The 12,751-nt window shown below is 45.3% G+C and overlaps 1 long non-coding RNA gene across 1 annotated transcript; it reads right to left on the bottom strand.

Annotated features, from left to right (window-relative positions):
* Positions 1-1,860: 1,860 nt before the first annotated feature.
* On the bottom strand, positions 1,861-12,435 carry LOC138433439 (uncharacterized). The gene is made up of 4 exons (XR_011254307.1): positions 12,411-12,435; positions 2,269-2,310; positions 2,088-2,110; positions 1,861-1,922 (listed from the first exon to the last, which is right to left on the bottom strand). It is a non-coding gene; the product is annotated as an uncharacterized lncRNA (long non-coding RNA).
* Between the last annotated feature and the right edge of the window lie 316 nt (positions 12,436-12,751).

Raw genomic sequence — 12,751 nt, 5'->3', positions numbered from 1 at the left:
AGGAAAATGGAAATAATTTTGCTTTGGTGTGTGGGTGGGGGGAAGGGTGTTGGTATAGCACACATACAGAGAAGTGCAAACATTTTCACAAACTGACCACACCTCTGTAAACAGCATCCAGCTAAAGAAAGAAATCATTACTCAAAACCCAATAGCCCTCCTTCAGGAACTACCCAATCACAAGAGAAAATAGTATCCTGATCGTAACACCATAAAACAGTTTTCCCTATTTTATTGTATTTGGCTTCTTTCACCGAACACAATGTTTTCAAGACTCATCCATGTTGCCGTATATAAAAGTAGTTTGTTTTTCATCTTTATGTTAATATCCCATTACATGAAGATATGATAATTATTAATATTAATGAGCATCACCTGGTTTCCAGTTTGGGGCTATAAAACTTCTTGCATCTGACTTCTGGTACTTTCATGGATGTCCATCTGTTTGATACATATCTAGGAGTGGAATTGCTGGGTCATAGGGTATGCATGGGCTTCCCAGGTAGCTCAGCTGGAAAAGAATCTGCCTGCAATGCAGGAGGTCCTGGTTTGATCCCCGGGTTGGGAAGATCTCCTGGAGGAGGGCATGGTAACCCACTCCAGTATTCTTGCCTGGAGAATCCCCATGGACAGAGGAGCCTAAAGGGCTACAGTCCATGGGATCGAAAAGACTCGGACATGATTGAAGTAACTAAGCACGGGACAGGGTATACATATGTCTACTTGAATAGATACTACTAGTCTTCTACAGTAGTTTTGTCCATTTACACACCCACCTAACACAGAGTGTAGTCCTTAGAAAAGGGGGAGCTGGCACACAGGAACCAGCCAGGAAGCCAAGCAATACAGCCCTGGGGAGGCATAATGAAATCAGTTGCAACAGAACTGGAATTTTAAAAGGCCGATAAAAAGAGGCACTATAGGGTGGAACACATCGGATATGGAGGCAAGGGAGAAGTGTACTTGAGAGAGAAAGAAAAAGTTCCTGTATAGGGCGGCTGGTTGGGTGAGGGGTGTTAGGTTTGAGGGCAGGAGAAAAACATCTCAGTTTGGGACACACTGTGTTGAGATGCAGGGCTGATGAGATGATGATGTCCAAGAAACTGCTGGCTACCTGGTCTGTTTGCTAAAGGATGAGATCAAGGCTGGAGACACAACATTAGAATTTATCATCACAGAGATAGGAATTGAAGTCAGGGGTGTGGCTGAGGTTTCCCAGGAGGGCTGTGTGGAATGCAGAGGAGGCTGAAGACCAGCCGCCCACCTTGAGGGGATGAGCAGAGGAAGAGGAACAAGAGACAACATCGCTTCCCTCTGAAACGCTGGCGGGAGCTCTGAGGCGTGACTCAGGCCCTCCGAGCCCCAGCAGCATCCTGGGGTCCGACTCAACAGCCACAGTTTCCTCCTGAATGAGCTTGCATCACTAACCTCAAGGCTGCGTTGCGAAATCTGCATCAGATTGCGTACCTCTGGAGGCGTCCTAGGAACAACGGGCACCAAAGACTCATAGCATCTCGGGGCTGGGAGTTCTCTTCCCACCACCACAACGGCTCTGCCAAGATGGTATCCAGCACCCTAGGCAGGAAACTCAAACTTCCCACGGCAGCCCATTCCACAGTTGAGCAAGTGAGACTACAAGAAAAACCTTCCCTTATAAATGCCATCTCCTGACACTGGAAGTCAAAAGAAGAGAAAACAGCAACCCTTCAATGGTGAGAACCCTGGATAGAATAAGATGCAAGGGGCTTTGTATTCCGGAAAATCTTTCTACTAACGTGTCCACGACCACCTTCCTGTTGGGGTCATGGAGCTCCACTCCTCACCGGAAGCTGCAGTGATTTCACTACCGCTCACACCTGGGCTGGGAATGTGCTCATCCGCTGCAGGCATTCCTCTGGCTTCATCAAGCTGTGAGTCCTGCCCTGGATGGTGGCCAGGCTGTCAGGACTGAGGCGGTGCATGCCACGGCACAGATCCACCGGACTGGACACGCGGAGAGAACGAGCGGCGGCTGGCAGAGAGCGAGCCCACTGCGAGCACAGCGGGCACCATGCCATGCGGTTCAACATTTCTTTCTAAATATTTACCTGCACCCGCTCTGCGTGGGTCTCTGGAGAAGAAGAAGGAAGTCAGATAGGATTAAGAAATGACTTCCCCCATTCCCCGTCTTGAGGAAAGCCGTACGAGAAATGGGTATAAGAGACGAGAGGGTGGCTGGAAAAAAATTTTTGTTGTTGTTTTGCTTTTAGAAATTGTCAAAATACTCACCTAAGCAACCTCTGCATGATCTGAAATATGGAGATTTGGTTTCTGGAAAAGACATTAAAGAAAAACTGCCCTTGAGCCTTGAAAGAGAGGGTCTCATCAGCCACTATTAACTGACATCATGACTCTCCAAAGTGTTATCCTTGGATAAATGTCCACCAGCTGAAAAGACATGCCTTTCTCCCTACTACAAACCATCCAGTCCATCAGACCACAGACAAGATTCTTAGGAATTTTCCAAAACTGGCAGACTTTGGAAGTGGCTAGCTTCTTCCAAGTTGACAGAACAGGATTAACTTTCAGGTTCTACAGAATCCTTTTTCTTTCCCTTTGCTTTATATAGACACTCATCTTGCCTATTATACACGACACCCTCTGTTTTCTCAATACGCTTCCCATTATCGTCATCCTATTACTTTGACCTGCTATGGGCATGCTGCTGCTGCTGCTGCTGCTAAGTCGCTTCAGTCGTGTCTGACTCTTCGCAGCCCCATGGACTGCAGCCTACCAGGCTCCTCCATCCATGGGATTTTCCAGGCAAGAGTACTGGAGTGGGGTATCATCACCTTCTGTGCCTATGGGCATAAGAATTGCCTAATCCACAGGCATGGAATTCCACCCAGCACAGTATATGACCTGTGCTGGGTCATACCTGTAAAAGTGGTATGGGGATGGCCCGTGGTCATGGGATGAATAGCTTGATAATCACCTAATGAAATTGGAGGCAGCCAGCTTCACAGAATACTGAAATGCCCTGCTAAAGGCACAACTGATGTACCAGGCAACACGCTGAAAGAACAGAGTGCCATTCTTCAGGATGCAGTGCATTTATTAAATCAGAGACCTCTATAGGTGTGTGAACCCCAGCAGGAAGGACAGGTGGCCTGGGAGGCAGCAGTGGCTCCACCATTGGCCCAGTGCCCTACTGTATGCATCTTTGTGCTTCCCAGCCCAGCACCTCCAGGCTCTGCAGCATCACGCCTGCTCAATCTCATATGAGGCTACCAGTATGGGAATATATATTGCAGTTTATCAGTTGGACTTCTTGATTGGAACTTGTTTTACTAATTTTCTCATCTTCTTGATTGTGGTGGTGGTTTCACTGGTATATGCCTATGTCAAAACTCATCAAATTGCACATTTTAAACAATTTTGCCTCATAAATCTGTTAAAAAAGAAAATTTGATGATGTGAAATGCATGATCTCAAAAGAAAAAAAATGTTGAGATTATTTCAATAGAGAGGGTGGTAAAAATGTAAAAAACAGATGAGAAAAATCAAGAAATCCTTCATGGAAGAAATATCCTTAGGCATGATTCAAAATTGAAAGAAAGTGAAAGTTGCTCAGTTGTGTCCAACTCTTTGCAACCCCATGGACTACAGTGCATGGAATTCTCTAGGCCAGAATACTGGAGTGGGCAGCCTTTCTCTTCTCCAGGGGATCTTCCCAACCCAGGGATCGAACCCAGGTCTCCTGCATTGCAGGCGAATTCTTTACCAGCTGAGCCACAAAGGAAACCTGATTCAAAATTAATAAAATATATTTTCATGTGTAACTCCAACTACTGCCTTTAAAAGTTGAAATGCTTAAAGAGAAGGCCTCGCCTACTCTTCAAATCAGGATGGGTTTGCATATGCAGGTTTGGGCAGGGCTTTAGGAGAGGGGAACTGCTCTGTGTAGTAAGGGAGAAGCATTATAATGCTGGGAAAAGGGGAGGCACCTCGGAGAAAGGAGGGAGGGACCAGCAAGGTGGACACTGCAGGGGTGAAGGAGGGAGAGCTGAGAGCCCTTAGAGGTACGCTAATGCAAAAGGATTTTGAAAGAAAGGGAATTCATCAGAGAGGATTTTTAAGTTGTTTACTATGGTGTATGTTTATGGGCCTGTCTCCCTCTGGTCACTCCCACACAGTCTTTTAAAAAAGGCTGCATTGCTAATTCTTTTATGTGTAAGTGGATTTTTCTGAGAATAATGAAGGGAACAAAGGATGAGTTGTGTGTCTGTGTTGATGCAACAGCAAAAAATTCCAGAACTGAAAGAGCTTCAAAGTCTATGGAATTGTTGAAGTTCAAGTTGAGATTTCCCAGGGGTAAAGAAGGATCCAGTTAATATCTAGTTCTAGGTGGAAGAAATAGGAAATAGCATAAGATAAATGATATGATGAAAATACGGAGTGGAGAGTAAAAAAGACCCAGAGAAGAGTGGAAGAATTTAGAAAAGCTTGAGGGACTGCTAGGCTGAGAGGCTATCCCCCCACCCCCCAACCACCACCCTAGAGAAATAGAAGATGAGCCCCCAGCAGAAATTGAGGGTTTTTCTTTCCTGTGCCTCTTCCCAGTTTTCTAAATTAACTATGTTGGCCCAGAGAAACAACTGAGATGGGAACTCTCATGAAAGAAGACACTATCATCCTTGTGGGAGAGAGAGGCTAGAATAGAGACTTAGTAGGGCCTTTGTCCAATACCCCAGGCCATCTGTTTGGTGTTGTAACTGGCTCTGGGAAAAAACCCAACCATGCAATTCAGGGGCCATGGATAGGATTATTAAGAGAGTTCAGAAAAACTGAACAGTCCTCAACACTGGTTCATCAGTCATATTCCACCCCAATCCTGCATCCAGGTGTCTTGGCCAAGCCTTTCCTTTGTGTTAGAGCTGATCTAAACAGCAATACTGAGCCTCTAATCAAACACTGAAGCCACAGTGCTGTCATGGAGCAGAACCTCACCTTCTAGAGCAAATCATGTCTGAGAGTTTGTCCCTTTGTTCAGGAGAGGTCTACCAATGGAAGAAAATCAACTGGGAACCCCACACTGACAACTTTTGAGATTTCAAAAAATATATATATATGTATATATATATATATATAATCCATTTTATAAATGAAATAGAAACATAGAGCTCTGTTAATGCAACGTAGAAAGATTTATCTGTGAATAATGATTTGCCTAAAGAGGGGAGAAAAAGAATTGAGTCCAAGCCCCTCATTCTTTTCTTGTTTTTCCGCATCAGTGTGGAGGGAGGAAGAGGAACAAAGAGGGAGCATGTGGCAGGTAAGGTTCTGACAATTCAGTCCATAGCACTCGAGGGTTAACCTCAATCTCTCCTTTTCCTGAGACCCAGGTAGACATCCACAGTCCAACCCTGCAGCTCAACCCTCTTAGAAAACAAAGCCCTCATTGGAGAGAGTCACAGGAAGGAGCACACTTCGCTGGTTCCCTGCTAGGTCCGTCGGTGGAGCTGGCCAGTGGGTCTTGCCCACCAGGTGGCAGTGTGAGACACAGTGGAATGGATATCTATAGGCAGGCCTTTTGGGTCCTGATTCGGGACAGATTGTTTTAACTTTTCTAAGGCTCAGATTCCTCCTAAAGATACACTTGACCTTCATCCCTCACAGCTATCCCATACCTGAGCCTGTCTATTGTTGTCACTGATTGACCTTGCATGCTAATGCTTGGGGTTCTTGAAGTCTAGTCTCCCAAGAGCCTCCCTCAGAGGGCAGTTTTTTTTCCCCTAATCATTTATTCATCTATTCTTTGTTCCTTTGTTCATTTACACAAAATTTTCCCTTTAACAAAAATACCAAGTATCTGTGATACATAAGCCACTGAGCACAGAGCTGTGCTAGATTTAAAGATGCATCATACAGCATGCTTGGGGCTGGTGCACGGTGATGACCCAGAGAGATGTTATGGGGAGGGAGGTGGGAGGGGGGTTTATGTTTGGGAACGCATGTACACCCGTGGTGGATTCATGTCAATGTATGGCAAAACCAATACAGTATTGTAAAGTAAAAAAAAATAAAAATAGAAAAAAAAATAAAGATGCATCAAAAGCCTCCTCAATTATCTAGAAGACTGGTTCATTTGGTTTTGCTCAGTCTCCTATAAGATTCTTTGCTTCTTTCTTCCCTACATGTGACCAAGTCTTCTGATTTCCTAGGGGAATTTTCCAGAAAGGAGTGCACATGACAAGGGACCTGCTTGCTCTTTGGGAAAGCAGGTATTGACAAATCTCTTTTCTTGTCCCCCTCTTCCTAGCATGGATTCTGTGACTGCAGGGCCCCCGTGCAACAGTGCTTGACATGGGAGGGTAATTCTACAGGGAAGGGAATGTGAGAGGAACCCTCCTTAAGAAATAAAAGTAGCATCTTCGAGTCAGTGATATGGAGAATGTGACTCCTGCCCAGTCTGCTGAGCCCTTACATCCCCGTCCTGCTCCCAACCGTAGTTTATACATCTGGGCAGGCTTCTTGATGAGGACAGTTTGTGGAAGATCCCTGCTGGAGCATCTTGACAGGGTGATTGTTAGCAGTCACCTTCCAATGTCTGGGAGGTTGGGAAGTTGCAGTGGCCTGTGCATTCCTTTGCCTTCCACAGTTCAGAGCCCTCGCCTCCCTCAGAGGTTCCTTGTTGCTGGGGAACTCAGCCAGCAGGTGTGCTGAGGTGGTAGCCTATCTTCCTCAGCCCTGACCTCCAGGGGCTCCTGGAGACACAAGTCACAAAACGAGCTCATTTCCGAATTATGGAGGAGAGAGAAGAGGAAGCAACTTACCAAGCAACTGAGGCAGACTACCAAGGAAATCTTCCAGGACTACTTCAGGGTCTCTTGTGGACACACAGGACACCCACAGGCTCCCAAGCCCTGTAGAGCATCATAGACAAACCACAGGGGCTGCAGCCCTTGGCAGTTCCCGAGTCCCAAAGCTCAAAGAGACTCTTTGCAGCAGAAATGGAGCCAGCTCTTTCAGGGTCTCCCCTCTCAGCATAGTGAGTCCCTGGGGCTACTGTCCTGGCCTTGGGTGGCTGGTCCCCACTAGTGTCTCTCTTTATCTTACTCAGTAGATTCCCAGTCCATATTCAGGCTAAAGAATCCCCACTATAGCCCCAGGCCACTCTGATCTTGAACCCCACCCCTAACTCAGGCCTACATTCAAACTCTCTCCTACTCTGTCACCCCAGACAGGAGTGTCTGGGGTGACACCCCTGCGCAGTGTCCTTCTCTGAACCCCGGGATGAAGTACAGTCTCTCAGGCCTAACTCCCAGAGCAGCACCTACAGCATAAGCAGCTGGAACTCTTGGTCCACAGATCTCAGGAAAACTTTCATCCTCTCACTCCCAACATTCCTCAGTGCAACATGGCCTCTTTGCCCCCAAGTACCAGGCTCCATCCTAGCTGGAGAATCTCCTACTAGCATTGAGATCTGGGGGCAGCTTGAGCACCACCTTTCAAAGAGTTTCATCCAACACTGGGCCCACCTGGTACAGAGACAGCCTTGGGGCAAACTGGCAGGGAATTATGAACCTTCAGAGCCCTCTGTGGTAGGGGCCAAAGCAGCAAGGAAGAATCTTGGCCACAGGACACTGAGGGAACCAGGGAATTTCCATGTGAAAGTGCTGGCGAAGTGACCCACAAGAACCCTGGCATGTTGCCTGAGGAAGAGCTCTCAAACAGCTAGGTTTTTAGAAAGCCACCCTGTGAGGAGTACAGGGTCTGACTCTGAGGAGACAGGAAGTGACTTGGTATGCCACCTGAGGATTCAAGGGAGAAATTAGATCAGAGGCAACTGGAAAACACCCTGAAGATGCACGTGGACAAGAAGTTGAGTAGATGACTCTGGCAGGAGCGCTATAGGTGAGTGTAGTTCATGGCATGTGGCCACCTGTACACTGACTCCTCCTCGGAGTCAGGAGCACCATCTGAATGCCTCTTGGAAACTTTTTAAAATTACTTCTTTATTGTTTGTGCTGGGTCTCCATTGTTGCATGGGGGCTTTCGTTGTGAGCAGGGGCTACTCTTTGTTGCCGTGCATGGGCTTCTCATTGTGGTGGCTTCTCTTGTTGCAGAGCACAGGCTCTAGGCAGACAGGGTTCAGGAGGTGCAGCTTGAAGACGCTGAAGCTTAGGCTCATTAGCTGTGCAGTACAGGCTTAGCTGCTCTGCAGCACATGGAATCTTTCTGAACCAGGGATCAAACCCATGTCCCCTATATAGGCAGGTGGATTCTTATCCACTGTTCCATCAGGGAAGCACCCTCTTGGAAGTTTTCCTGCCTGAGCCAGACGTTAGACAAGCACCAGAAGCCCAGATTATATGGTCTGGGGTACAGCAAAGTTAGGGCTTACCTCTCAAGCTCCCTGAATTCATAAACCATTTAGCTAATAGAGACTCAATCATGGCCTCTTCCTCAGCCCACTTTTCTCTCTCAGATGCCCATGGGATGAGGGATGGCTAAGCTGAGGTAGAAACCCTTGGCAGGTCAGGAGACAAGCTGATCACAAAAGTTCAGCCCCCATCTTGGACAGTCCTCTCCCAGTTCCTCAGTTGTGAACAAGGAAGGTCAGATGGCCCTGAGATGTTGGCCATGGTCCACACAGGACCTTAAGTCTAGGAGAAGAGCAGACAAACTTTTTGGTTTCTCATACCCATCATCATGGACAGATTGTGGCAGAGTGGGAATGTATGGGGGACGAGAGAGGCAGTCTAGAGTCACTCCAAGTCAAATAATGGCAGGACATGACCCAAGAGATGAGAATGGAGTCATGTCCCAACAGACTCCAGTCACGGAGGAGCAGAGACCCAGAGGCAGAGAAGAGAGAGGAAGAGGTCTGGAGGGGAGCATCTTCTTTCTACTTTAGGAAAAGGATGTTGGAGATTAATTTAGGAATTCCTTTGAAGGCCAAAAAGTCCAGGGAAGAAGTCCAAGAAGACAAGCTCCTGAGCCACAACTGAAGGATGTCCTGAGAGCCAGTGAGCTGGGAGATGCACAGAAACTGAATGGACGTCCGAGTGGTCAATGGGGTCCAGTGACCGAGGAATTGTCCTCCCCCCGCAGAGTGCTGGTTGCCCAAGATCTGGAACGGCCAAGCCTTAAAGAGTAGCTTGCTGATAGACTGAGGCTGATCCTGGAGGTAGAAATGCAGAGCCAGTCTCAGGATTTTCCCACTGAAGTTCTCCTTGGCTCAGAGAGTCTGCCTGCTCCATTTCCTTCCATCCATAAGTCAATCTGAGGAAAGCTGCTATTTTATTTTAATGATACCATGTTCTCTAATTCACGAACACTGTGCATCTCTCAATGCATTTAGGCCTTCTTCAATTTCCCTTCGCAAAGTTCTGTAATTTTCTGTGTACAGATATTACACATATCTTGATAAATTTTATCTCTATTTCATATTTTTACATAAATGCTATTTTAAGTTTCCAATTGTTCACTGCTAATATAGAGAGATAAAATTGATTTTCGTTTGAAATTCTTGGTGGTCCAGTGGTTAGGACTCATTGCCCTGGGCCTGGGTTCGATCCCTGCTTGGGGAACTAAGATCCTTGCAAGCCATGTGGTGCAGCAAAAAAAATTTTTTTTACTTTTTTAATTTAAAAATTTTGGGGCTTTTTACCTTATATTCCATATAACTTTTGTTAAACTCACTTATTAGTCCTGTGGCTTTTTCTGTTGACTATTTAGGACTTTCTACATAGATGTATCACCTGTAAATAAGGAAAATTGTATTTCTCCCTTTCTAATCTGTGTGCTTTTTCTTTTTCTTGCCTTATTGCATTAGCTACTACCTGCAGTACAATACTGGATAGAAGTGGTATGTACAGACATCCTTGTCTTGTTCTTGATCTTAGTCTGGGAAGCATTCAGTCTTTCACACTAAGTATGATGTTGGCTGTAGATTTTTTTGTAGATGCCCTTTATCAGATTGAGGAAGTTCCATTCAATTCCTGGTTTTCTGACAGTTGTTACCAGATTGGCTATTTGGTCAAATGTTTTTTCAGCATCTATCAAAACGAGCATAGAGTTTTTCTTTTTCAGTTTGTAAATATGGTGAATTATGTTGATTTATTTAATGTTAAAACCAACTAGACATTCCTGGGGTAAGCCCTACTTGGTCATGATATATTATCCTCTAATATGTTGTTGTATTTAATTTCCTAAAATTTTGTTTAGAATTTTTGCAAATGAGAGATAGTGGTCTATAGTTTTCTTTCTTGTAATATTTTTGTCTGGTTTTGGCATCATGGTAATGTTGGGGTCATAGAATGAGTTGGAAAGTATTCCCTCATTTTCAGGATTTTAAGAGCTTATTTAAATTTTTTTTTCCTTAAATATTTGATAGAATTCACAGGGAAGTAATCTGCACCTGAAATTTTCTGTGAGAAAAGGTTTTTAACTACAATTTTGATTCCTTTAATAGATATAAACGTGCTTCAAGTTATTTATTTCTTCAGTTTTTGTAATTTGTATATTCATAGTTTTTATTCATTTCATCTACATTTTTAAAATTGGCACAAAGTTGTTCATAATATTCCCTTTAAATATCAGCACAATCTATAGAGGTGTCACCTCTCATTCCCAATACTGTTAATTGACGTTTTTTTCTGATCAGTCTAGAAAAAAGTTTATCAAATTGACCCAAAATAACTAGCTTTTGGTTTTACTGGTTTCTACTTTTAATTTCCTGTTTCCTTGATTTCTGCTTTGGGTTTAATTTTCCTTTTTTGCTGCAATTTATTGAGATTTTAGCAGGGAGCAGAAACAACTGCGTGGGTTCACCAAATGTTTATCCAGAAATCAGAGATGTGATTTGAGGGAGAGAGGTGGTGTACTTGGTATTAGTTTCACTTTATGGTTCTTCCACTGGAGTTTATGGAACCACCATTTGAAGAGTCTCCTAGGCTGGAAGGGCTTCCCAGGTGGCACGGTGGTAAAGAAACTGTCTATCAATTAAGGAGACACAAGTTTGATCCCTGAGTTGGGAAGATCTCCTGAAGAAGGAAATGGCAACCCACTCCAGTATTCTTACTTGGGATATCCCACAGACAGAGGAGCCTTGAGGGGGCTACAGTCCACGGGGTCACAAAGAGTCGGATACAACTTAGTGACTAAACAACAATAAAAATGTTTCTGGGCTGGAAACCTTGGAGTTATTAGTGTTTAAAATGTTGTTTGTGCAGTCTGATAGACTCAGGATTTACGTTCTAAATTTTCTTGCTTTCTAACCATGAAACCTTGTAATTTAATGTCCTTGAGCCTCAGCTTCTCATCTGTACAACAGAGATAACAGTATCTTTCCTTCTAATGAGATAATCCATACTAATACTCTTAACTCCAGTACCTAACATGTTAGCTATTATTACTTTTTCATGACTTTCATCACAAAAATCTATCCTGCATTAAAAACCTCTTTTTCATTTAAGCATTTTGTCATGTTAACCCTCCTGCTAAATAAATTCCCGTCTTCCACTGCTCCTCTCAACAGTGTGGTAGTTAAATGCATAAGCTAGCTTTTGTTTTATAGCAAATCATCCCCAAAACAGGGACATAAAAAAATGAATAAGTTTCCCCTCATGATTCTGTGTGTTGGCTGGGCCATCTAGGCCAACTCAGAGTTGCATGATGTAGGATAGCTTCACTTATATGTCTGGTGACCAGTTTGGTGTCTGCTGAGACTCAGCCATGCATCCCTAACCATCCAGTAGGCTAACCCAGGCTTGTCTGTGTGGTAGGATCCCAAGAGGAAGAGAGGGCAAGCTCTGATGGCCAAGCTCCTCCCACCACAGGACCCAGCAGACAGTCTGTCCATGGCTTCACTAATCAGCCCACTTCATGTTGCTTGTTTTCCCCCTTGCCTGTTTCCAAGCACTTCTTACTCGTGTTGTCCTCCTATATGTAAGGCAACTTTGAATGTGATCTTTTATCTTGGCAAATATAGGATGCTGAGCAAAGAACTAAGGAATAAAAATCTCCAGCTCCGATATGAGAAGGTCCCTGACTTCTTGTCCCTGAAGTCTCTGGATAACCCACCTAACCCCTGTGGGACTCTGTCCTGCCTTGGCTCTGCCAGTTCTCTCAGACCTCAATTCCTCCCCAACCCAGGTAGAGCCTGAGCCCCCAAGCTGTCAACAGCCCTACTCCACCACCACCAACAGACTCAGCTCTGCCACCTGCCACTGCGCCAGCCTGCCCTTCCTCCTAGTCTGCCCCACTTCCACCTCCCCTTGATCTAAGGGAACAGCTAGTTCCCATTTCTTAGCCTTTCTTTCCTGCTGACTGAGCTCAGAATTCCCATCCTGACAGTGGGTAAGGGCCGGCCCTGGGGACCCAGGCAGAGCAACCCCCATCCATCACATGGCCTGTGAACTCACTAAATGCAAGTAGACGGAGAGCTAGTGGGTGTAGCTGACACATAAATGCATCCTGCAAGCAGAGACCCATTCCTTCTTCCAGACGGGATGAACTGCACAGGTTTGGCGAGTATGGGTCTAAGGTGCTCTCAGCGGCTCAGCCCTCTGCCAGAAACACCATCCATATAGGCGCCTGTCTTCTGCCTGGTGGCACAATGCTTTATCCAAAACCTTGTCTCTGGGAGAAGAGAAAAGATCAGTGCATACCTGGGAACAAGCTGCTCAGCCCCAGCCAGTTTACCTGCCCCAAATAGCTCAGTTCCACAGCTGATGTGTGACCTGAGTGGTTTCTGGTTCTCTGA

Source organism: Ovis canadensis, chromosome 2 (assembly GCF_042477335.2).
Source record: "Ovis canadensis isolate MfBH-ARS-UI-01 breed Bighorn chromosome 2, ARS-UI_OviCan_v2, whole genome shotgun sequence".
Taxonomy (NCBI): domain Eukaryota; kingdom Metazoa; phylum Chordata; class Mammalia; order Artiodactyla; family Bovidae; genus Ovis; species Ovis canadensis.
The sequence above is the reverse complement of the archived record's forward strand: the minus strand, read 5'-3'. Positions and strand labels throughout refer to the sequence as shown.